This window comes from Acartia tonsa, chromosome 8, assembly GCF_053477335.1.
Source record: "Acartia tonsa isolate MP-2025a chromosome 8, ASM5347733v1, whole genome shotgun sequence".
NCBI lineage: Eukaryota > Metazoa > Arthropoda > Copepoda > Calanoida > Acartiidae > Acartia > Acartia tonsa.
In genome coordinates, this window is record NC_137267.1 from 21,764,131 (window position 1) to 21,791,317 (window position 27,187).

Below are 27,187 nucleotides of genomic sequence, written 5' to 3' on the forward strand. Positions count from 1 at the left end.
GGCCAACAACTTTTTTGACCAGCTTTTACCAAAACACTTTTCATTCTTTTAAAAAAGTTTCTGAAAAAGCAATATATTTTCTTTTTGGTTTACAGGAGGATATATATTTCTTCTAGCAACAAATGTTTAACTACTTTTAAAGTACCTACTTGATATAAACATTGGTGGCTCCAGGATTATTTCGTGTAATGCTAGATCCAGGAACCTGGTAATCATCCACGGAACCAGGAAGCAATCGTTACCAACAATATTTTACTCTTAGCTGCACTTGACCCTAAATATTTTTCTTTTTGTTTACAGGAAAGATATTACTTCTAGCAATAATTGAATTTTGATTGGTTGGTTTCAAACTAGTAGTGTCCAAACTTTTCAATTGATGATTTTAATCTGAAGAGGGGGTTGAGTTTTATAATTATTAAGGATGTATGTACACTAATTCATCTTCCATTGTCTTATCCTTTAAGATCCCTGATGTTAAGCTTTCTTCATGAGCCTCTCCCTTATATTCAAATCTTCTTTGAAGTAAAGTGAAACCAAAATTTAAACCTTTTAAATAAATTGTGTTAGATATACTTTTCCCAAAATCAAAAGTATTTTGATTTTAAGTTTTTGACATTTCATCAATTAAAGGTTAGTTAAAAGCAAATTTAACAGCTTTTGTCAATAAATCACATAATATGATCTGTTCGTCAGCCTGTTACCGTTAGTTTGGTTGCTTTGCCATACCTTTGTAATCTAATATCTTATCTACAAAAAAAAGAGGACATAAAGTACGGAAATGAACAGTAAACCGTCATCAATCAGGGATCTTAAGTGATAAGACCATGGAGGATATTTTGATTTACATACCTATTGGTGAAGAACAATATTACCCCTTCTGTAGATTAAAATTGTTGGTTGAAATGTTTGAACACACTTGTAGAGATCAACCAATTGATATTTTGATCTAACAAATAACGCGGTTATAAAACTTTAGGTACCAGTGTAATTTACAGTCCAATGTCCCCTCCCTCCTGGTTCATCAATCTATCATGATTTGAGACAATAAAATTTTGAGTAATGACAAATTTTTTATCAAATCATCGTAAGTTGTGAGATATGAAATAATATAACTGCTATTCACTCAATTAACCTCAGTCAGGAATAGGGGATATTGCTTCTAAAGAAAAATTATTATTGGTTCTTTGAATATTATTTGATTATTTCTATAAGAAAATGTATTACCCTAGGTACACTTTTCTTATTTTAAATAAAAATCTTTTTTTTTTGGGGGGGGGGGACTATTATTTCTTTTAGGGGTGATAGGGTTGCAGTTTCATCTACTTCGATTTTAAAATACTAAAATTCTTAATATAGGTATTTTTTTTAATTGTTGCCCTGTAATGGAATAAGTGCAGTAGTTTTTAGATTTTTAAAAACACAAGGACATACCAACCTTATATAATAAGACACGCTCTTGATCAATAAACTGAAAAAAAATATTTTGTCTGAATAATTAGGTATTCTAAAAGGAGTAAAACTACATATATTCTTAGGTTGAAGTATATCAATTACCCTTATTGTTCTATTACTCCATATTTCTTTATCTATCTGTCTCTCTATCTATCTATTTCTCTTGTCTTTTTCATTATCAAATCAAATTGAAATGACAATAGATAGCTGTATCATTATTACGTGTCGCACAGCTACTCTATTTTTTTTCACTTTTCACGTACTCTTCCAATTTTAATAAATTGCTGGAATATTTTGGTTTCACTGCCCCACCCTCTTTCTATTTTGAATTAAGTTGAAAATGTCGTGTTTTTGTGATTTACAGAAGAAAAAATTACCCCTCTCCCTCGAAATCATCCCAAAACTACCTTCTTAATTGGACGAAAGATTTAGAAATCTATGGCTATATATTATTCCTGCAATACAGAGAAGGATCAGACCTGTTAAGCTGCGCTTATTAGTTAAGTTGTCATCCTTGTTACATTCATAGTTGCAAAAATTTTAGCATTTCAAACAAACACACACACACACAAATACAAGCACACACACACATACATGAATTAATCAAAATAACGGAGCCTGTCTTTGTCAAAAATCTAGAGCAATTCCGCAAACTAAAAGAGTAGAAAAATGGATAGATACGCAAGGATAATAACGTCCAATGCGAACAGAAAATACTTAAAAAGTTGCTACACCTTAAATTTGTTATCATATTGATCGATTAGCGATCTAGTAAAATTTCTATGTTCTAATAAAAGAATTATTCCAGGGAGGGATGGAACATTGGACAGCAAAATACTCTGGTACCAAAACTTTTACAACCAAAAAACTTTGGGTACTTTTATTGAATTGTGATTGATTAGTTCCAGACTAGTAGTATCTAAACTTTTAAACTAAAAATTTCTATCAATAGAATACCTAGTTATTTTAAGGATGTACTTCAATATTTTTCTTGAACAAAGACCGATAGACCAACAGTAAACACTTGTAAGGTTGTAACGCATCTCAATGCATTGCATTTGTACATATGTATTACATTAAGAAATGCTTTTAAGATGATCAGAGTTCAACTTTAATGGAAGGGTATATAACAACTAGCAGTTACTTTCCACAGCGTTTTTACACAGGGGCTAGTTTCGGAGCTGACCTGTAAAAACTTTCCCAGGATGGCCTAGAAACCAATCAATATCCGCTGGATTAGAACCTGTTCTCAGTCATACCGAAAAGATATGTAAAGCAACGTTTTACAGACAATTTTTCACGAATATTAAAAAAAATCATAAAATTAATGCAAGTTTTATTAGACCGGGCCTTCGGTCCCTCGGGGTTAAGAAAATCCTCTGATTTTTTATTTAATATCTGCAGAAAGCTGTCTCTAATACGAAGCGATTTTATTTAGCCTCGCTATTAAGAGATCAGCTGTTACGCATGGACCCCAATTGAATTAAAGTTGCAGAATTAAAGGGTTCTTTGACATGAGTAAGGGGGGTGGGGGGTTGTCGCGGGGGCGGAATTTGCAAATCAAAGTTTATAATGAGGTCCCGCCCTCCTCCTGCCGCCCCAGTATTCAGGGGGCGGGTATAGGTTTTCAGAAAATACAAAGAAGGTATTTTTTAAGCAACTAAACTTTAGTTAGATGCATTTCATTAGTACTCTTATTTACATATTTTATCTGTCTTTCTCAAATTGAATTTTACAGAACTCATAACCATATATCCAGTATGGCTTAGAAATCTAATAATGTCCGCAGGATTAGAACCGATTCTCAGACATACTGGAGAATCATGTTTAGCAACGTATTACAAACAATTTTTCACGTATATTAAAATAAAAATCATAAAAACAATACAAGTTTTGTTAGCAAGGGCCTTCTGCTCCTCGTGGCTAAGCTTATAATTTTTCTTTTTAAATACCGCGGAAATCTGCCTATAATATGGTGCGATAAATAACCACTAAAACTTACTTTATAGTTAAGAATATTAGAATACTATATTACCCTTAATCTTCTGTTATTTAATAAAGTAGTAAACCTTTTTTTTGCCTAGGTATAGCTTGAGATCTTAGTAACTACTGAACCGATTGAGTTCTTCATTTTATGTAAGCTTTTTATGTGTCGTTGGATGGTTTTAGGCTAATTAATTTTTATATTTAAATTAGGTTTTACACTTCCTTACTTTTTCGGATACAGATATGTTAAATGATAGGAGAGCAGCCGCTAGTAATTTATAAAGTATAATGGCAGAGTTTTGCTTTTGGAACTTAAACTTTGGGCTAAAGTAATTTATCATCAACTACACGTTCCCTGTAACCCATAAAAGAAAACTGTGTAATTTGGAAAGTTAATATTTTAAAGAATAAACTAGGATTGATTTTGATTGATTTAAATCTATAAACTTAAAAAAAAATACTATGCTTAAAATGGAATATTAAAAAAATCACGCCTTGTTTTATTTCACTAAAACTGATAGTTCTAGGGGCGATTGTTTAGAACACCCCCTTCCCCCCCCCCCCCCATCACTCTCTCAATAATATATGGAAGTGAAAGTAATAACGGATATGGGCCAATATATAATATGGTGTTTACAACACCCCACGCCAGATATATACATGTTAACTTCTTATGCATTCCGGTGTCCTTGTTTTCCTGCGATTTTTTCCAATAGAAAGGCAATACAGAGAGAGAGAGGAGACAATGGGCTGTTTATTACTAGTTTTATGATAACGTTTTCTCATTTGTTGGCTTAACAACTTTTGGGACTTAAGTTAATTTTGATTGGCTGGATCATTAAGTTGACGGTTCAAGCGTTTCAACCACTAATTTTAATCTCTTAAAGGGGCAATTTTGTGTTTCATGATTGGTGATGTACATCAATTTACCAGCCATTGGCTTATCTCTTCAAATCCCTGCAACTATAAAACTTGGTTATGTATGTTTGTCTGTTCGTCCGTTTGACCGTCACGCAAAGTTGATAATTAACCAATTTGTTAGCCCTTTTTTCAGACCAAATAAAGTTTGTTAATGCTACGCTTCTTAAATGCAGTATTTTCCTATTTATTTGCTATTGTTAGATGAAAATATTTGTTGTTTTGAAATGACACTAATTGTAAGTGTAGTTGTTTTTGGTTTATTCTGTCTGACGCTTTAATTTGACATTTCACACGCTAAACATAACCACAAACATACATGTGTGTGTGTGTGCGTGTCTGTTTGTAGGTAATTCTAGGTGGATCTTGTATTGCTTAATAATGATTATTTTAGTGGCGTGCACATGATTTTTACTGGGTTTGCAAAGCGCTCTTTTAAACTAATTTTAAAAGATGGTTTTCTTTTCAACTTGACGACCCCAATCATAAGGTGGGGTAAAAGGGTGTTTACCACTGTCAAACATTGAAACCCCTGTTTTTACCGACCCCCCTCAAAATTTTAAAAAATATATTAGAATCAACCTCCCCTCCCCCTAACCTTTGAAACCTCCCATTCTACCCCCCTAAAAATCAACATCTTGGATGTCTCTGTCCCCATTGAATGTTTTATGGTGTGTTATATGGTTGTTAGGAATCGGACCCCAAATTAGAGGTGTTCCACCCCCTTTTAACTTTACTTGAATTCTGGATACACCACTTGAAACACATTTCAGCTTAGAATTTATTGTAACCATTTGAATAAGAATAACACAATAAACAAATAGCACACATATTTCTTTCAAAATATTTGTGTTTGTATTAGTGTGTGTGTGTGTGAATTTTAGTGTGTGCAATTGGTGTAATTAAGAGCCTGGGATAATTGGAGGGAAAATCGGAAATCAAATGGAGTAAATCTTAATTCGGCGGTTTCCCTATAGTGCCCAGTGAAGCACAGACCGCCCCCTCTTGATTTTGAAATAATTTGAATATAAGTGTAGGTTTCTTTTAATTTATGCTAGGTTAGGTTAGGTTATATTGGATACAGGGTAGCCCAGAAGTGTTGGGGCTCCATAAATGTGTTGTGCATAAAAAACTATCCCCTCTTTTTAATTATTTTTTTTAGTGAGGGAGGTGGATTCTGTGCTCGTAAGGGACTTTGAGAGAAAGCACCAATCTTGTGTTTAACATTTCATACTGAAAAACAAATGAAGCAGCATTTAATAAAGAGGCTAAAACATTTTGATATTTCAACTTGTTTCTAAAGAACTATAAAAAGCCATAAAGAAATTTGCCTCAAAGTTAAATGAAAACATAGAGAGATAATAAGATCAAATTAAAGATAATATGAATTAAAAGACCCAACAAGGAATTTCTTACAAACGTTACAAACTTATGTTTTATTTATGCCAAACCTTCTTGGCCTACAGTAGTGGTTTCCTTTTACCTGCGGGGCTACACTTGACCTAATATGAAGTAAATACGAAATACTACCCTTTTATCATTTTCAATTTATTTCAAAATAGGTAAGGGGGGGTATATGTACTTGACTGGGCAATTTGAGGGGAACAACTAAACGCAGCTACTCGGCAACTTTATTCTTGTTGTTTTCTAGTCGTTACCGAACAAACAAATATATAAAGAGAACAATTTCTAAAATGTCAATTGTATCTTGTTCACTTACTTATAAAACGTTTAAAATATCTGTAGTAAATAATCCTTGATTTACAAGTAGCCGGTATGGCCATATGGCTTTAATTCCTATCTAACTGTCACAAACTTAATATTTGTTCTGAAGTCATTTTTCTCGTTATTTCACTTAACATAAACAATACCTTAAAGACAAAAAACTTCGGTTACAATAGTTTTAAAAAAAAATTTTGGATCAATTTTAATGATATCAATATTTTTATTGGAGAATTAAAATCAACCATTTGTGCCTCTGGGATATATGGCCAAATATTTATATGGTTTACTAGAAGAACAGTGAAAAAAAAGTATAAGAACGCAACTTTTAGATTACAGAACTTTATTTTAATGTTCCAACTGTTCATTTACTTTTAGAGACCAAAGAATTTATCCTACTTTATAATATTTATTGCCTTTAATTTTTGCTGGGATTCTACCAATCAACCTCCAACCAAAAGAACTAATCAAGTTTTTTTTAGTGTTTGCTATTAAATTTAGCCGTAATGAAAAAACATATCTAGATATCCAACCAAGTCTTTACTGATATATTAATTGCTCGTATAATTGTTAAATGGTTTAGAGGATTTTTTTTACTAGAGGAAAAGGAAATAATAATACGCAAGGACGATTAGTTTTCATTGAAGCGAAACTTTGAAAGCTAATATTTTAATTGATATAAGTCTAATGTGAATTTACATAATATTCTTAGATTATAGCTACAAAAGCAGAATTTCATACTAAGTTTAATTTATTTTCCATTGTTTATCCCTACATACACAGGTCTCCTTAACAAAACCTTAGATTAAAAAAAATCTCCAAAGAAACGGACAACGGGGCCTTCAAATAGGGCACAGTGGTGGTTAGAATCCGTTGGAGATTAAATCTTAGCTGCTCCTTCTTGCCAGATATTGCAATTTGAAGTTTAGCGGTAAAAATGCCTAAAATTACAAGAATTCCAAGGATATATGCATACATGAACACCTTAATTCATCAAATAAAAAGGTGAGTTTAACATTTAAGGAGTTTAGATGTCTCTGCATATGTAAACTACACAGTCCCTCCCCATTTAGAAAATTTTAAAACTTTTAAAAAATTATTTTAACAAAAGTAATGAAAAAGGTACAATGTCTAGTTTATAACTTTAAGCTAGAAGCTGTTACCCTGGAACCAGTAGAAAAAACCTCAGTTCAAGTTTACATATAGCTAAAGTTAGTTTTTAAAATACTCACAACCCCCTCCCCCCTTTAACCCCACCCCTTACAGCCCATAAATTTAAGGGGGAAGAGGGCGGGGGGGCAAAGTAATAGTATTATGTTTTACTCAAGACTACTTGAAGTATTGTGAGAAAAATTTATATGTAAGATTCTTAGGCCCCAAGTTTCTGGAAATATTGTTGACTACCCCCCATCCCATCCCCCCCCTCCTAATGAAATCTAATAGGAAGGGGGTGAAGGGGCAGAGTTCTTTAGATATCACTAAAGAAATATATAAGCTTTAGTACATAAACTTTAGTAGGCATCAAAATCTCTTACAAATGTTGCTGCAACCAACCCCCTCTATCTGTTAGAAATAGTGGCTAGTGGCATAGGTAAATAATATTGTGCATCATTTAGAAACCTCTAGAGATATTCAGGGTTATTATTTTAACTTATATAGGCCCATATTTACTTTTTAAATATCTATTCCAACTACAACCCTAATATCTATTCCAAATACAATTATTTTGCTGCATAATCTCCTCCAACCTATTGGACTAATAAAAGAAATATTGTCAACCCATTGCTCCTTCCCCAAACATTGAATAGGTAATACATATAGAGCAATTTGGAAATCTAAAAGCTTTATTCCAAGTTTGCTCCTTAATGCTTTAGCGGTTCCTGAGTAAAACACAGGTGGTGAGATTTTATGGAGGGTAGCTTAAGAGTGAGGGGGAGGGCAAGCAATAATTTAATATTATTTTTATGGGGGTGGAGGAAATTTACTGAAGTTTAAATCCTAAAGGGTATTGCTATACTTGCTTCTATTACTTTATTGGAGGGGGGGGGGAGGGAGATTGTAAAGCAATACGGAGGGAAGTGGGGCTTGGAGGGGGGGTTTCAGCAAATTTTGTAAAAGTTGCTTTTGACCTACCAAAGCACATCTCAAAGGTTTGCTTTGCTGCTATAATTCTAGCGGTTTCTTAGTAACACAACAGAGTAGTACTCTTTCAGCTGCAACCCTCCCCCCTTTCTCTCTTTGCAAAATGTTATGTTTTTGATTTATGAGGGGAGGGGAAGAGGTCAGCAATATATGTAAAAGTGCTTTGGGTCCTACAACAATACAAATCCAAAAGCTTATATATATATCTAATAGTTTTTAAAAACATATTGGAATGATCTTCTGCCACCCCCCCCCCACCCCCTCCATTATGTTAGGACAAAGGGGTGGGGGGGAAAAGGTGGTCAACATAATTTCTACAAACTTTTGGCCTAAAAACCTTACATAAAAATTTTTCCCACTATACTTCAATTAGTTTTTGAGAAACATATTAGCATTTCTATGCTTCCCCCCTCCCTCCAACCTAAAGTTTGTAGGTTGTGAGAGTATGGGGGGGGGGGGAGCAATATTACTAAAAGTAACTTGGGCCATATGTAAACTTAAACTGAAGTTTTTTCTTCTGGTTCCAGGGTAACAGCCTTTAGGATAAAGTTGTAAATTGGACAAACCTCTTTAAGCTTATAGTACCTTATTTATTACTCTTATTGAAGTTAAAAACATCATTTAAAGTAGTAGGAATTGTTTTGAATGGGGATGTAGTGTGTAGTTTACATATGAAGAGATATTTTAACTCTTCAAATGTTAAAATCACCCTTTTTATTTGATGAATTAAGGTGTTCATGTATGCATATATCCTTGGAATTCTTGTAATTTTAGGCATTTTTACCGCTAAACTTCAAATTGCAATATCTGGCAAGAAGGAGCAGCTAAGATTTAATCTCCAACGGATTCTAACCACCACTGTGCCCTATTTGAAGGCCCCGTTGTCCGTTTCTTTGGAGATTTTTTTTAATCTAAGGTTTTGTTACGGAGACCTGTGCATAATCTTCAATCTTCACTCAATGTACTTACAAATTAACTTACAGCTCGACATAATGACATGTGAGGTAGCTTCGCTCATAACATTGTTTTTTATTTTATTTAACCATTGGCTTGGACTAGTATGTGGAAAATTAATTTTTATATCCTGTTTGCCAAAAATTTAAGGATTGTAGTAAACAATCTTCTAAAGTCTATATATTATTACTTGGATATTGCACCAGATTTTCATATGATAAAGTGATGTTTGCAGCTGTCCATCCCCTCCCCTTCTACTAGATAGGGTCTATATTAGCAAGCTAAATTGACGAAAAAATGTTAGATGTCAATTTATGCACGATTATCCTACATCCAATTCTAAAAATTAGATTAAGGAGAGTAAATCGTCCCTCAACTTTCAATTTTAGTCCTAAATTTTCTTTTTAAGGGGTATGTTTTCTAGATTTCTCTTGTTAGAGTTAAATAGATAAAAAAAATTCCTGGACCTAAAAGAAGCTTCACTGTAAAGATCTACATCGACGAAGTGGTTAACGAGATCTTAGGCAGATACAGACAGTATCCTGTTACTTATATGTAAGGATTTCATTGATGAAGACCTTATTAAATGAGAATATATATCTCTATCTTACTAGTTCTAAGAAACTATTACTTTCTTGGACGAATAAAAAGTTATATTGCAAGGCTTATTTGCAAAAAAAATAATGTTTGCAATAGCAGGTTGTTTCCCTTATTTTTAATATCTAAACCTACCTCATACAAGGGATTGTTCATCAATTACGGGTGTTGGACAATCATTTGAATAGACATAAAACCAATCTTTTAGTTGTAAAGAAATTAAACACATTTGTATTAGATAAATCATCAAACCTTGAACATTAAATATTTAGTATTTCTAGAATTGCATCTATTGGTGGGTGAGGTTGGGAGGTGGTTATAAACTACTCACAATATATGGGATTTCACCAGAGATCTTATGGGAAAGGCAATGGACGATATATTTATCTACACCCCCAATAACGTAAGAAAAAAATTCTCTCTTTTCAGAATTATTGGTAGAAAAATTTGAACAGTCCGCCAACGAATATGAAATTTATTAATAAAACCGGTTACTAGTCCAATGTTCCCCTTTCTCCCTGTAATAAATCCAATACTATTTTCGCGAACACTATACTTGCAAAACAAATATTGCTGATATGCAGTTTTTTTTACATTTTTGGATACCTATTCTTATATTAGTATCTCACGATTTTCAATCCAATAATGTATTAAAGATCATTTGTTATTATTTTAGGTATGTTTTTCTCAAAATAAAAAAACTAATTTTTGCCATTGAGTGACTTGAAATTTGAACCACTATTTTCACTATCAAAGAGTGCCCCAAGATACTCAGTCCGTTAAACTAATATAGTCTTATAGAGTAGATTCGCGACTAAGATTTCTCTTCCTTATAATGCTTCAAAATAGTAAAATTGGACTCGCCTAAATTTCTATTCTAAACTGTCATATTTATTTTTTTTATTTTTATGCATGCACCACTACCACTGCCCTCTAATTTCTTTACATACTCATTTTTGTCTTGTAACGTAGCTGCGTTATACATAGGATCTGTCAGTTAAGTCACTATGCTTAAGTAAGTCATGGTTTATTTATATTTCTTGCAAAAGAATTAAAATTAGGTCCATAAATTTTTTTATCCTAATATATAAATGGTAACTTTTTGTCTGTAAGATCTCACTTTACATTAAACAGAATTATATCTTCATGTTGGTAAGCTCACATAGGTCCCGGGATGGTTTAATACTATTTTTACCCAACTCTCCCCCAAATACTAAATCCCTGGATGTTATGTGCGCATATGCTGGTTTATAATACTGCATTACATGTATTATATTGTTATTGCTTCGCTACTTATGTACATAGCCATTGCTCCCTTTCCAACCCCTCCCCCCCCCCACTTTTTCTATCTCTCGCCCATTTTTGTAATTTAACCCCATCTTTCATGACCCTTGGTCTGCATATTAGATACCCAAACTTTTAGAACCATCATTATTTGCACCCAAAAGTTATGCCACGATTTTTTCTGCGTTGGCTTTATTAATACCTACTTGATTGGTTGTAAAAAAAATTTAATGATCCAAAATGGGGATTTTTTTGTCTAATACAATAAGTGATTAAGAAAGAAAATAGTAAGGGTAGTAGCTCTAAACTACGTCTAATGTCGGTGTATTGCAAAATGCTCGTCTCGCAATTTTATTCTTCTGTGTATATGTGTGCATTAATGGGATACTCTGAAAATTTTTCTTGTAAATGTCCGGGATCTTAAGGGAAAAGGCACTTGACAATTGATTGATTAATATCTAAAAAGATAATTTTAAAAATAATACTTTTATGTATAGTTTTGGGCACTGCTAATTTGAGCCTATTAATTGAGATATATTAAAATTACCCAAAGTTTTAAAGCTAACAAAGATACCAATGTCACCTCCCTATGTTTTAAATGATGAAGTTTTTGTTCTTACCTCTTTTCCTAGAAAATAGACCTAAACATGCCAAAAGAAGGATGACAACATCCATAAAAGCGATGCACTGAAACGGTAGGACAAACGGACATGAACACTTATATAGTGTCAGAACTGAATAGTCATAATATAAATGTATAAGAGTCAAAGCAAACATTGCAAGTAAATTTGTTGAAAAACTGCTTTATACAGGATAATGTTTATGGACATACTTAAATATTTAGGACTTGATTATAGAGTTGCTTCGCTTAAAACATTATACTTGGTTGTGGAATCATATACCAAAAAAACAGATCAATCGGATGATTAGATCACATAAAATTTGTTGTTAAAAAAGTAAGAAAATAAACATGTTTAAAATGGACGTACGAAAATTTTGGTGATGATTATAGAGTTGCTACGCTTTCTAAATCGTACCTAACTACTAAAGGAATCACCATGCAAAATTTGAAATCGACAGGACAATTCTAACATGCCTAAATTAACGATAAAAGCTATCCGTTACGGACGGACGTACGGACGGATCGACCCTAATTATAGAAAAGCTTCGCCTGTAAAAAATTTATTTCTTTACATAAATATTTTGAAGACGTGTAGTGTCCACTTTATCTGACCTTCGCATGAATTTTGAGCAGACCCACTTTCATTCTAACACCAACCATATTTAAAGTTTCTCTCCATGCTTGCAGCGCTGCCACTCTATAAATAATTGTGTAAGTCATTATTATACTAACCAAGTTTGAAGATTCTTTAGTGTCTTTTAGCTAGTTGCGCAGCTTCTTTCCTTCTAGCCAACTGTTTTTTATGCTTAAGGTGAAGCCATTCTAATCAATTTTGTCCAATAACACTTTAAAAGGTCATTTCAGGATGTTGTCATCCTTGTTTTTTGGGGTCAGGGGAAGTTTTATAGAAAGTATTATATTTCTGTTATGGATGTTAGACGTTTTAATGGACCTGTCTTCTTAGTGTGTCAAAGTTGTATCTAAATCCCTCTCCTTTTATTAAAAAAAATAGAACCATATTAAAGTAAGATTGTACCTAATGTACCTAAATAGTTTATTCATCAGCCGCAGCCACCAAAAATGATTGCCTTTTCATAGTCAGGGAGGAAGGAGACATAGGCATGTTTATTACACTAGTCCTCAAAGTTTTATGACAACGTTTTCTTATTCGTTGGCTTAACAACTTTGGAAACTTATTGAATTTCAATTGGTTGTTTTATTAATTTGTTTGTTCAAGCGTTTCAACCATTAATGGTTATCTACAGAAAGGGTAATAATGTGTATCATCATTGGGGATGTATATCAATTTATCTGCCATTGTCTTATCCCTGATAGTAAAATTTTACTATCCGCAGAAAACGCCACATTTGAGTCGCAATACATAGTGAAGACTGCCGATCCCTTATTAGAAACGCAAAAAATGCAGTAGAGCAAAATTTTCTAAATGCCATAGTTGATTTTTTAAACCAACAGTAATGAATTGAAAAGTTTATGAGATAGGAGTGTTTACAAATTAAATAATAAAAATTAGGGTCCTTTTAAATATAATTTTACTTTTATTGATTTCTTATGCAATATAAAAAACTGTCTTTTCGGTTTATCTATCTATTTTAAGAATAATTTAAAAAGGGAAATTGCAGAGATAGGGGATAATGGACTGTAAATTACACTTGTACTTAGCTTTCATAACCTTTGTATTTTGTTCGTTGTAGGGTTGGCAATCCGGGTCCGGAATCCGCCCCAATTTTTGGGCCAATTTTGGAATCCGAATCCGGAATCTGTTTTTTAATAGCGGATTTGGATTCTTAATTGGTAGGCTAAAATTAGCGTTTTTTTCTTTTAACTCCCCCTTTTTGAAGGCAAAGATTATCATTATTATAAGAGAACAACAAGAACATGAATTTCTAGAACATATGTTAAATTTTTTTAAAAAGCCTTTTTTTTAATATTGCTAGAATTCGGAATCCGTTAAAAATTAGAATCCGAATCTGCGGAGAATCCGAATCCGGTCCAATAATTTAACGGAATGCCATCCCTAATTCGTTGGCTTAAAAATATTGGGTACTTTTCTGATTTTTATTGCTAGGTTCTGATTCAGCAGTTTCCAAACTTTTTAACCAATAACTTCAATCAACAGAAGGGGTTATTTTGTCTATAATCATTAGAGATGTATATTCAGGGCGACCACTGCATACTATATATACTATTTATCCTATATAGGATCAATTTGGATACTATATCATACTATATGACCAAAATTTACTATATATACTAAATATTATTACCTTTACTTGACCAAAATTTACTATATATACTATATAATATTACATTTATATATTACATTTTGTGACAACGCCTCTTAAGGAGCGTTTTGTCTTATTTTCACAGTAGGTCTTCTCCTATTTCTAGCCCCTTCGGGGGGCTCAAAAGATACTGTGATACGACAAAAATGCATAAAGCTCTTCAGTAAAAAAGAGATGAAGAAAATCCTTTAAAATATAGGTATTTTTGTTTGTGATTAGGTATGATTTAAATATCAGTTATTTTTCATAGAATTAACTTAAGGGTGAGGGGGAAGTTTAACCGCTTTCGCCTACTCCGTGATTATTAGGCTAGGTATTAATGTGAGACTATAGGTTATTTGGGATAAAAGTTTACTTTTGGCTAGTAGTTCACTTATATTTAATAATTTTTTTGGATAAGTTTCCAGGTTCAGGTGCTGCAGGCTAAAAGGTGGTTTCTGGACAGATAAAATTTTTTTTAAGATTTAGAGATCAACTTATTAAACAGAATATGCATCTTTCAGTGTTATTAACATATCTGTAGAAAAAAATTAAAATTGGCCTCCAAGTTCTGGCCCTGCAGACCTCCAGGTCCACTCTGGACAGGTAAAAAATCAAATTTCTTATTTTAAGAGTTAGAGGTCAACTTATAAAACAGAATATGTATTTTTTTTGGATCTTATTATATCTGAAGAAAATATATAAATCGGCCTCCAAGTTCAGGTCTTGCAGGCCTATAGGTCCACTCTGAACAGGTAAACAATCAAATTTCTTATATGAAGAGTTAGAGGTCTATTTATATAACAGAATATACATTTACTTGGATAATATTAACATATTGGGATCCAAGTTCAGGTTCATTCAGGACAGGTAAAAGACTCAAATTTCTTATTTGAAGAGTTCAAGTTCAGGCCTCCAGGTTTTCTCTGGACAGAGTCTACATGGAAGCCTGCAGCACCTGGACCTGGAGGTCAATTGTATTTTTTCTTCAAATATGTAAATAACATATAAAAAGATGCTTATGGTGTTTTATAAACTAACCTCTAACTACATAAATAAGAAATTTAGATTTTTACCTGTCCAGAGTCCACCTGGAGGCCTGCAGCATCAAAACCTGGAGGTCGATTGTCACTTTTTCTTTAAACACATAAATAGCATCTATAAAGATGCTTATGTTGTTTAATAAACCTCTAACTCCTTAAATTTAAATTTTTTATTTTATTCGTGTCCAGAGTACACCTGGAGGCCTGCAGCTCCTAAACCTGAAGGCCAATTTTATTTTTTCCTCCAAATTTATAAAGAACATCCCAATATAAGCTCATTTTGTTTAACAAATATACCATTAACTGTTCAATTGAGGGAAATTTAATTTTTACCTGTCCAGAGTCCAGGACCAGAACTTAGAGGTCGATTTTAATTTTTTTCTTCAGTTATGTTAATCCAAAAAGATGCATATTCATTATTCTTCTTTATAAGTTGACCTCTAACTCTTCAAATAAGAAATTTAAATTTTTTACCTGTCCAGATATAACAAATATACCATTAACTGTTGAATTGAGGGAAGTTTAATTTTTACCTGTCCAGAGTCTACAGGACCAGAACTTGGAGGCCGATTTAAATTTTTTCTTCAGATATGTTAATAGCATTCAAAAAGATGCATATTCTGTTTTATTAGTTGGCCTCTTAAAATAAAAAAAATATCTATAACCTGTCCAGAGTGGACCTGGAGGCCTGCAAGACCAGAACTTGAAGGCCTATTTTAATTTTTTCTTCATTTATGTTAATAACATCCAAAAAGATGCAAATTTTGTTTTATAAGCTGATCTCTAACTCTTCAAACAGAAATTTTTAATTTTTTTTACTTGTCCAGAAACCACCTTGCCTGCAGCACCTGAACCTGAGACCTATCCAAAAAATGATTAAATATATGTGAAATACTAACCAAAAGTAAACTGTTATCCTAAATAACCTATAGTCTCACATTAATACCTAGCCTAATAATCACAGAGTAAGCCCCTTATATGTGAAATTGCTTTGATAACAGCTATGCTTTGAGTTATTATTGATGATGTATATACTATGTTACGTATTACTAAATAATTCCAAGTCAGATACTATATCATACTATATGAGTTTAAAAAAATATACTATATATACTATATGGATTTAAAAAATATACTATAAAAATACTATATATTTTTTGTTTTGGAGTGGTCGCCCTGTAATATTAATTTATCGTTCATTGTCTTATCCCTAAAAGAAATTTGCAAAATTGATATAATTTAGAAGGAAAACCTATGTAATCATTTATTTTTCATGCATTTGCGACATCTTGAAAGGAAAGAACAAATATTCTGAGAATATATTAGGACTATACAAAATTAACGGAAAACGCTGGACAGAATTGGTTATACTTTTTAGGGATGCTTTATAAATGTATTTGTGTAATTTCAAGCTATTTTACTTACCTCCCTACCCTTCCCAAGATGCTAGGGTAGAAGCAACTAGTAGCTATCATAGATATTTGATTTTTACTATTTTTTCTTCAAAATATCACACTAATTGTTAAAGTTGCTACTTAAAATGTATCGTAATTTCGCTGCACTAAAACATGTTTTGTTAGGTTAATGTAAATTTTCAAGTTGCCACGCTTCTAAAATTTCGAAATGATATAGGTTAGAAGGGGTAACTAAAGGTAAAATGCTTTTAAACATCATCTTTAAAAGTGTCCATAAAATGCAGTTAAATTAAATAAAAACAAAATATGGTAGTTACGCTTATATTATGATAAAAAAAATAATAAGGCATTGTTCTAAGTAAGACAATATTTCCCTCCCGAAAATTTACTAATTTCATAAAATATCTTTTGCTGTAATGCTGTCACACTTTCATCTTTTAAGAATTATGTTTTCATCCATGAAGGCTAAAGATACAATTTAAAATACACATACACATACAAAATACAGTGTTCTTTCAAATCAGCAAATACGATTGCCTGTAAAATAAAGTAAAGTCAAGAAAATTAGAAGATGCCCCCCGTTAAGAATTTGCTTTTTAAGTATATGTTAAACATTGGGTTCACATGAAAGAGACTAGCCTCGAGGCTAGTTTCCTTCATTCTACACCATTTGATGCTAGGGTTTTTCATACTTAAGATTTACAAGATTTCTAATAGTGGGAGGGATTTTAGGTGTAAAAGGGGACACATTTAGGTTTAAATGAATTAGCATATTTTCTTTTCACAGCAACTTCTCTATAATTAGCATTGCTTAAATTCATAGCTTATATAAACGTCAGGAATATTTCACATTCAAGACATAATAGAGACAAGTGTAATATACCTTTTCCATGATTAAAAACAAAATTAACTCTTCTGTAGATTATAATTACTGCATAAAATGTTATGGAGCCTAAAATTCATAAAAAGCACTCAAAGTTTTTGAGCCAACAATTTATATGACGTGTGGACTTAAAACTTTAGGTACCATTGTAATTTTCAGTCCAATGTTCTATCCTAGCCAGGGAAAATTTCATTTTTACAATTCAATTTTAATATTTGTAAATCAACAATAAAGTTACATTTCTTGTTACAGATTTCAACTATGTATTAATTTCTGCTCGCATCTATGGACACTATCTAACTTGTTTAAATCGCCAATTTTGCTAGATAATGTTTTACATTGTTATTGTTAGGCCTAACAAAGGCCTTTCCATTTATATTATCCTTTTAAGGCCTAATCAGATCAATAAATCTTTAAACTTTCACCCTTAGACATTTTAGTTTAGGTAAGGGGAAGTGTATTATCCATTTTTTAAAATAGCACAGGTACCAATTGATTTGTTATGATAAGGTGAAACTTGTAAGTGGCTAAATAACGATCCGTCAATCCACCCCCTTTATCCCCTCCTACTGGATAAACGAACTTTTTTTGTTTTTCGTTCATCAGCCTGCTAGACAAATATATTATATATTGACGTATTTAAAAACAAACTTTTGAATGAAAAGCAGTCAATAACTAAAGCCATTGTTCCAACAGCTGCTATGTAAGATGAGCAGCATTTATAGTAGGGCACAATCAGGACTTTCTGTCGTTAAAGTGTCATGGACAGCAGCCTCACCCTTGAGAGGTTTTTGACGAAGTAACACATGTAGAGTAGAATTTCTGCCACAAAAATGTCTTTAAAAAGGGTTTTGCAAAGAATACATGTATTTTAAACATGTGGTTTTGATGTAATTAAATGATATATCACAAGCAAAACTTTTTTGCATAGAATTATTTAGATTGTAATCTTACTTTAATTTGGATTTTTTTACTTTCATAGCTGTTCGAAAAGTAAAAAAAATTGTCCAATAATCTTGGATTTTTTATTACTTGGATCTTACACCAGAATATCATATTCTCTAATAAAGAGAAACTTGTAGCTGGCCAAAATATGAAACGATCCCCATCCCCTCTCTTCCTACTGGATAAACGAACTTGTCTATAAATGTCCATGTTAGGAACCTAAATTGACAAAATTGTTTCACCTGTCATAATATCCATGTCTATTCTATATCCATTAAGATAACATAGTAAAACGACAAAAAGAAAATACTAATTTCTATTAGTGTTAGCGATGATTTCAGGGCATTGTCAAGCTATTACGGTAGTTGTTGATAGGTCAACCCACCAAATTATGATATAGAATGATCTACGGGCCAGCAAAGCGGATTAGTTTTACCTTAATCTCAATTTTGAGCTTTTTCGTATTGACACCTGTGTAATCCATTATAATAAAGAAGAAAAGGTGCACTTTACTTGCTGGTGTTAATACAAAAAAATTCTCAATAGCAACAGCCAAATTAAGAGGTTTTACCTTGTAAAGAACCTAAATTTAGTCATTAATGAAACTAAAAATACCTATCTAGATTAAATAAAATAAAACATTATGATATATTAAATGGAAAGAAAACGTATTTTCGTCGTATTTTCATAGTAGATTTTGATAGGTTAATTAAGGTTAGGTAAATGTTAATGATTGCACCACAGGGCTAAGGCCCCTGCGGGGTCTAGAAATAGGGGAGAAAAGCTACTGTGAAAATACGAAGAAACCAGCTACTTTGTTTTCTTTTCTTGATCCTTTTTTTATTAATACAAAGATGTTAAAACACCTTTTACTATAGGGTTAATCTTAAATCACATCACGATATTTTGCTACCATAGTTTTTTAGAAGCATGGCAACTCTATAATTTACATATTCCTATTAATATTCCAATTGGCTGTCTCTTATCTGCAATTTTATATGTTACGTATTTTTGATTAGCAAATCTACCAATATGGCCATGTTGTGAAACTCCAAAACTAAAGCAATAACATGCATAAAAAAAGGATTTAATTATCTTCTCTTTCTTTCATGCAATCTATCTATCAATCTTTGTATATTGACATCATCAAAGCAACCTTAAAGATTGAATATACTTATACTTAGCAATGATCTATAGCCAATAGAAACTACTTTTAGAATAATAAAGTAAGAATTACAGGGGTTTTAACTGTCAATGTATTGTTTGGCAAAAAGCAGGTTAAAACTGTATATACTGTTGCCATGTCAAATGTGTGAAATTATAGTGAGAGTAGATGGAATGTCTTGACTCAAAACAGGGCAGTACATAACTAATTACAGGCAAGAACCTTCAGCTAAGAGTTAAAATTAAAGGGTTGATCTTTTTCTATGATGGTGACAAAAAAATAAAATCTTGCTTTATTATTCTATTAATCAGTTATGTCATACATAAATTAAAAATTCAATAAAAGGGAGAGAGATAGTCTAGGTCCTTAGTTTTAACCTTTCTAGTAATTCTACAGTGAACCAAAAATGCATGCTTTGCCTATTATAATCTTTGTATTCTCAAGGAAGGTAGAAAGTAAAATCAAACTATCCCACAATTTATTCAAGCTACAGTTTAATACCCTTAACCAATAGCTAAAACGGATGATTACTGCCTGGCTGTCAAACTATAAATCTTAGGAATCTAAAGCAGCAATAGGAACAATTGTTTTCTTTGCCAAACATATCAGCTCCAAGAGTTATATGCTAAGCTTCTGTAATACTTAATATTTCTCCTATTGTCGTATCCTTTAATCCCTGGTGTATAGACATGAATGAACATAATAGAATCCTGAGTACAACATTAATCTTAAGGGTATACAACATCCATACATTACTGACAAAATTAAGTTTCTTAAAGGGGGGGGGGGGGGTTATTGCAACCATCTCGTAATCAATGATTAAATGGCACTTAGAATTCGAATTTCGATCTGAAATTTTCATGAATAATCCTTGGTAGGTCTATTTTCCCTAAATCGCCAGCCGTTACTTTTCCAACTTTTTGTTCGATTTAGGGAAAATAGACCTTGCCTCTTAAAGGGAAGTAGCTTTTCTCCTATAGCTATCCCCTGCGGGGCAATCACTTAACCTTACCTAAAATAACCAAAAGCCAAAAAACAAATAATCAAAAGCTACTGTGAAAATACGATGAAACGCCCATTAAGAGGCGATGTCACGAAAGGGACTATACCCGAAGATTTTGAGATTTTAACCATAAAATGTTTTGTTTCTTAATGTTTTCAATTGGCATTTTATTTCAGGAAAGGCACAGCAGATATCTTTAAAATTCATTACAATTGCCTTGAAAAGCTTGGTAACTTATGCTTTGTAAATTACTAAAAACACAAACAAATTGATATTTGAACATATTTATCTACTTTGTGTGAACACTTCCTTAATCTTTGAGTTAACCTTGATTTTCTCTTATGAGATCAAGTCCTTAAAAATTTTCCTTTCCCCTTTTTTTCACACTTGAAAATAAAGAAATATTTAAAGGTAAATGTCACCTAAATATTGTTTTCTTCTAACTTTTCTGTCATTCACTAATAGTTTTGAAAAGTATGTGTCTAAAAAAGGCATATTTTTTTTGGAAATATTTAAACAAATTTGTTTAATGATTGAAGAGTGTGGTTAAAAACTTTCGAAAATTCTCCAATTGAATAGTAGATGCACTACTCTAAACCTTGTATAATAGATATATTTTAGTTAAGTATTGAAAATATTCCAGATATCGAATAATTCTCTCTGTAGGAGCCACAACGATACATCATAATTCAATGTAGATTCTACGTTTTAATATGGCCAATATACCCATCATATACCCATGTCCTGTATTTTGAAATGCGAAGCTTTTCTATAATTAGGGTCGGTCCGTCTGTCCTTTTATCTTTGTCTCTGTAATGTTTAGGTCTTTTCGTTAATTTAGATATGTTATAATTGTCCTATCGATTTCAAATGAAATAATGACTTTTTACTGTATCCTGTATTTAGGCAATTTTGCAGCATATTTATGTACAATTTTGCTTTGACTTACAAATTAATGTTCTGCTTATTAAGTCCTGAAGCTTTACAAGAGTTATTGTTCATTTGTCCTTCCTTCAGATTTTAGAACTTCGCTTTTATGGATATTGTCATCCTTGTTCAAAAATATTTTATATTCTAATTGATTTTTTGAGTTAATACAATAAAGTAAAAATGAATAGGTATAATTTTTATTCTTTTATTAAAAAGTATGATATTTGTCTAATAATGATATAACACTATTTAGAAATATTGACATGATGTACTTAGTATTCATATTATCTTAATAACATTTTATTTTATTTTTAGGTATGTTTGATTTTATTTACTAGAAAAATCTATACTTAAAATGGTAGGGAAGAAATCAGGTATATCAATTAAATGTTACACTTTATCTGTTTGCTATATAGAAAATATGTGCTTTTAAGAAAGGTTGCTGAATCTTTGGCGAATTCACATCTTTGATATAAATAACTTTGATGGTCGTTAATAATGATATTTATATTTATAACTGAGAAATGTTATTTCTCTTAAAAATAAGCATCTATTATTTCCTCTATCTAATCATCTATTTAATTTGACATTCTCTATGTCATAGTAGAATAAAACATAAAATTCTGGCTTATATTTTATCTCTAAGCATAAATAAAATACTGTTGCAAGTCTGTCTGACTATCTATGACAAAAATAGGGAATTTTTGTGAATCTGCTGGATGTTGTCATTCTTGTTTTTAAGTGCTTATCCTATAGATTAAGTTGAACATTCTTTTATTTCTTCAAAATATTCAAGTTATGTAATGACTCACTAGAAGTATTTATTACTATTTCTAATCAGGGAACTAAAGGGATAAGACAATTGCCGATAAATTGTATTCATCCTCAATGATAATACACAAATTTACCTCTTCTGTAGATTACAATTATTGTTGAAAACATTAGGACACTCACTTTAATGAACCGACCAACCAAAAGTCAATAGTCGCCAAAGTTGTTAAACCAACGAATAAGAAACGTTATTTTAAAACTTTGGGAACTAGTGTAATAAACAGCTCAATGTACCCTCCCTCCCTGATTTTTAATTTTGAATAACAGACATAGTCATTTTCCTAATGAGAATTGTTGACTTTTAGTAATTGTGAAGCAATTTTTCAACTTTTTTCGAGGATTTTTTTTAGTAAAATGAAAAGATTTTACCCAATAAAAATAGAATAGTTTAGTGAAATGGATGTAAATATACATGGATATTATGACAGGAAAAAATTGTTGTCCATTTATGTTGTTATTTCATGGTCAATTATAGGTCAGCTCGTTTATCCAGTAGGAGGGCGGGAATATCATTATTTTAGCCCTCTAAAAGTTTCACTTTATTAGAGTACATGATAATCAGATGTAAGATCAAAGTAATAATAGCAATCTGTGCTAAGGGAGGAGTAGGTTGCAATAAAAACCCGTAAAGGTGTGAGTTTTAAGGCTTAAAAATAGTATAAAAATAGTAGAACGGTAATATTCACTAAATATGTGCATTTCTTATTGAAAAAAACTAAAGACAAATTTTTTTAAGTTAAATTAATTTTTTATCGATCTACTACTGTTTTTAACTTAAAACTCACAAACTTTACGGATTTTTAGCGCAACCTACTCCTTTTTTTCTAAATTACAACTTTCATAATTAGAAATCATTTGATAATATATTATACTTTTTAATATCCTAAACAATATTAAATAAGAAACATAAACAAATATTTCCAATTGCACGCTAAAAGCATTTCCTTGAAGCTTAGAAGAAGTTTGCACGGCAAGTAAGAAAAAGAATTATCCATTGTAAATGACATTGAAGGGCTGAGATAGTTATATTCCTTCCTTGTGCATTGCTAGTAGATTTATTAATATTAGAGCATTTATTTGTACGTTGACTTTAACATGGCATTGAATGTAGAACTTGAAGAAAAGAGGACAGGATACACCTTTAGGTCTAAATTTGATTTATATCTCTGAACCAAATCTTGCTAATGATTAAGTGACCAAACGTCCTACAGTCAACTGACCCTTTGATTGCACTATATATTTCTGGAAGTTCTAACTGTTCATGGCAATAAGTTGCGTTATTTTTGAGCAATCGCATTCTCCTATATTTATGTTGTGCACCTAACATAGTACATTAGTAGTATAAAAATTTAGTTGGTTTTAAAATGACTGAAACACGGCACAATTTAGGATATAATATGTATTTACAAGCTACCAAATTCAAAATTTATTCCAAAATTAATATGTCTATTAACACCTGTGTTAGCTCTAGTATCACGACCCTGGAACCAAGTAAAGCCACGACTCCATCACTTTCTTTGATTGATCCTATTTTTCAGGGATGGGATAATTTCTTCCAAAAAAATCACAGAAAATAATACAAATTGTTTAAACATATTTAAGTATAAACATAAAATCCTACCCTATGTGGTAGAGACCCATTTCGTTTGCTAGCAAATTGCTTTATGTTCTTTTCTAAGGACTTGGCTGTGTTATATTTCCGACGCTATCAGCTGATTTAAAAGACCCAAATACAAAATCGGAACAGGGTCCTCACCCTGTGGACAGAATTACATACACCTCAATCTTTTACTTTAATATTTAAATCCTATGTAAAGATTGCAAGAATATTAATAGAAATAGAAATGATCTACTTAACAAAGTAACTTGTAAAACATTTTTAGAATTGAAACTCATAACAAATTAAAACAATTTTAATTCGATTAAATAGCAAAAAGAAACCCAAATATTATGAAATTATTAGGTCGAAGCCCAAGGGTTAACATGCATTTTTATTGCCTTGAAACTACAATTAGGATTCTTGATATATTTTTTTTGTACAAATCCATATCCCTATCAAAATTTAAATTCTTTGTTGGATTGAGATGCATTTAGAGCTAAGAAAGTGTACCATAGAAAAATAGAACAGGCACTAAATGTATCTATTAGCCATTTTGTTATGCTTGGCGTGAATTTGACTCCCCTACTTCTCTAAATTTTTTTAATGAGTCTTAACAATAAATTTACAAATAAATGTATAAATATAGATATATTACACAGACAACTACCTTGGTCAAGTGTTGGGGACTTTTTTGTTTGCTACCAAATTGCTTTCTGCCCTTTTGTAATGACTTGGCTGCGTTAATATTTCCGATGCCATTGACTGATATTCAAAGACCCAATTAAAAGTCGGCACAGGGTTTACAGGGTTACAGTTATTTAACACCTTCCCCACCTAATATTTTACTCAAATGTTTTAACTGTCTTTACCTAGACAAGCAAAAAGCTTCTCTAAAAATGTTAAACTGAGCTGGATCTTTAAATCGTTTTAGAGGTGCGCTGAATCGGGCGATTCAGAGGTGAACCGGAGGTGCGCTGATGGTGCGCCACAGCCACTGCTATAAAACATGGATCTTTATAAGGTTTTCCGCGCGGTGTTGCTAGATCGCTGGCGACACTCAATAACATATCCATATGTGCCAGTACAATTTTATAACTTAAGCCGTGTCTGTACGGTATTTATATAAAACAATATATAATTTATTTTAAAAATAACTATAAAAATGTTTTCACAATAGTTTTGCAATAAAATATTTAATTATTAAATAAATCACCCCGGTTTTTGCTGGTACCGCGCAACTGGCCGCGCTGAAATGAATCGCTCCGATTCAGCGCACCTTTAAACAATTTAAAGATCCAGCTCTGATTTTAATCGAAACATCCTATCTTAATTTTGTGTAGTGTGTTTTTATGTCTGAAGCTTAAGATATCAGAAAATAATCGTACGAATGGGGTTGTACTTTTCAAGTAAGCTTTATAACCTTATTAGGGTGGCTGTAGTCTATTTTCCTGACCGAAGACTGGGGGCGAAGCAACTAGTTATGTAATATAGCATAGTAGATTAATTAAAGTTTCAAACAATTGACAAATATCAGTTTAAAAACTTTATTTCTAATTATTGAATACTGGGGGATTGCTTTACAACAGCAATATTTTGTGATTGTTTAATCTAGAAAGATTTTAAAAGATTAAAAGGCTGTATTTCAAAATCACTCTTTAAAACAATAGTGTACTTAAAAATATATCAAAATAATTTTTATGCTACTTTTGACATCGCCCCATCAAATAATATAGTTTTTGCGTCTTATTCGCATACATTAGACTGTTAATTACACTGTTACCCAAAGTTTTATAACAAAGTTATCTCATTCGTTGGCTCAAAACTTAGGATACATTCATTAACTTTTGATTGGTTAGTTATTAATTTTTAGCCATAAAAGGTTTTTTTTTGTTTATTATTGGTGATGAATATCAGGGGTTGTGATTTTGCCAATTCAATCCCTTTGAAATTGCCGAAAATTAAATATTTGTTGCTGTAGAGCTGGCGTAAAACTTTTTTTTGTAACTGACGAGAAGTGGATAAGAAGGGGGAGACATAAGAGAACAAAGTTAATTTTCACTTATAATTGTTTGCCAGAATAACATTCCCTTGTCCCTGATGAATAAAAATTAATCGTCCATTGTCTGATCCCTTAAAAATCCTAGTTGTTAAATAAATATAAAACAAAGAGGTAGTGACACATTATGCTGTTCTGTTTGTCTGCTATTCTTACGATTTAGTGGAAGTGTATGTGAACTAAATTGAAACTGCCAGTCAAATCAAAGTTGGACTTCATTTCACTTGAAAATTTATTCATGCAATTTGGATTAATTACATTTGGTACAAAAATATATTTTTATGTCTTGTGGAATTCTTCTTCTGCTTTAGTAACTTAAAACCTCTACAACGAATAGACTTTACTGATCATTAGGGAGGGAGAGTATCTAAAGTTTTACAAATACGTTCTCTCATTGGTTGCCATAAAAAAGTACTTTAAAAAATCTTGATTGGTTTGATTCACAGCATTGAAGGAGTAATTTTGTTTGTGTTTACTGAAGAAGTACATTAGTTTATCGGATAATCCTTTCGCTTATTATTCCTGCTATTTATAGAATCTTTATATTGGTCCTGAACTTTTGTTACAAGTGGAGAAATCAAAGAGTTTATTTTCATTGTTTTATCCATTATTGATTTAAAACAACACTTAAATACGCGACTGGATTTAATAACCAATTAATCTTTGGGTAAAAATGTTATTAAGATATCTTGCCAATAAAAATGACAACATTCATAAGTAGCGAAGCTGATAAACTAATTTTAATAAAATATCAAAACTATCAAAAATGAGACGAGTGGACATATTGAAGATGCTTATTGAACAATAATACTAGTCATTTGTAAAATCAATACTTTATCTTTAACTAGCGGCGACGCCCCTAGCATCCATGGGCTCTGTATTGGAAGAGGCAGTTATGTACTAAAAAAATTGCCTAAAGCCATCCTAAGAATTTAATCTAAAAATAGAACGGCCTAAAACCATCACAACAGCTTTGGGAAGCTTACCTAAAAAAGAAAATTATCAATCGTTTCAGTGGTTTTTTAGATCTTAAGCTTCAGACAAATTTAAAACCTTACTACTTTAATGGCAGAGTGTAGAAAATCACGCTATCCCTAATAGGGACGTACAGGCGGACAAAGTGAGTTATATTATTATTAAATGATGCGTGCACATCAAATTATTCAATTTTCAACCTCATTTAAAATGCATCAAAAATCAATAAACTACGTGTTCTTGCTGCCTATATCATTATTGGTTCAACATTTAGGACGACAGGGTACATTCTGGCCTTGTGTCCTTGCAGTTGGGGAGAGAACAAAGAGGGCTAAAATAATCTACAGCCCTTTCTTTTCTAATATTAACTTATTAGATACTG

At 31.8% G+C, this 27,187-nt stretch overlaps 1 protein-coding gene across 5 annotated transcripts in view; it reads left to right on the forward strand.

Moving 5' to 3' along the window:
* LOC145326299 (uncharacterized) overlaps positions 1-27,187 on the forward strand; it is a 195,751-nt gene that overhangs the window by 101,213 nt on the left and 67,351 nt on the right. The window contains exon 1 of one of the 5 annotated variants that reach the window (XM_080169575.1): positions 2,633-2,644. The exons of the other annotated variants lie outside the window; for them this stretch is intronic. The gene's annotated coding sequence lies outside the window, so the exon portion shown is untranslated. Of the gene's footprint in view, positions 1-2,632; positions 2,645-27,187 lie in introns of those variants that run through there. 5 annotated transcript variants of the gene reach the window in all.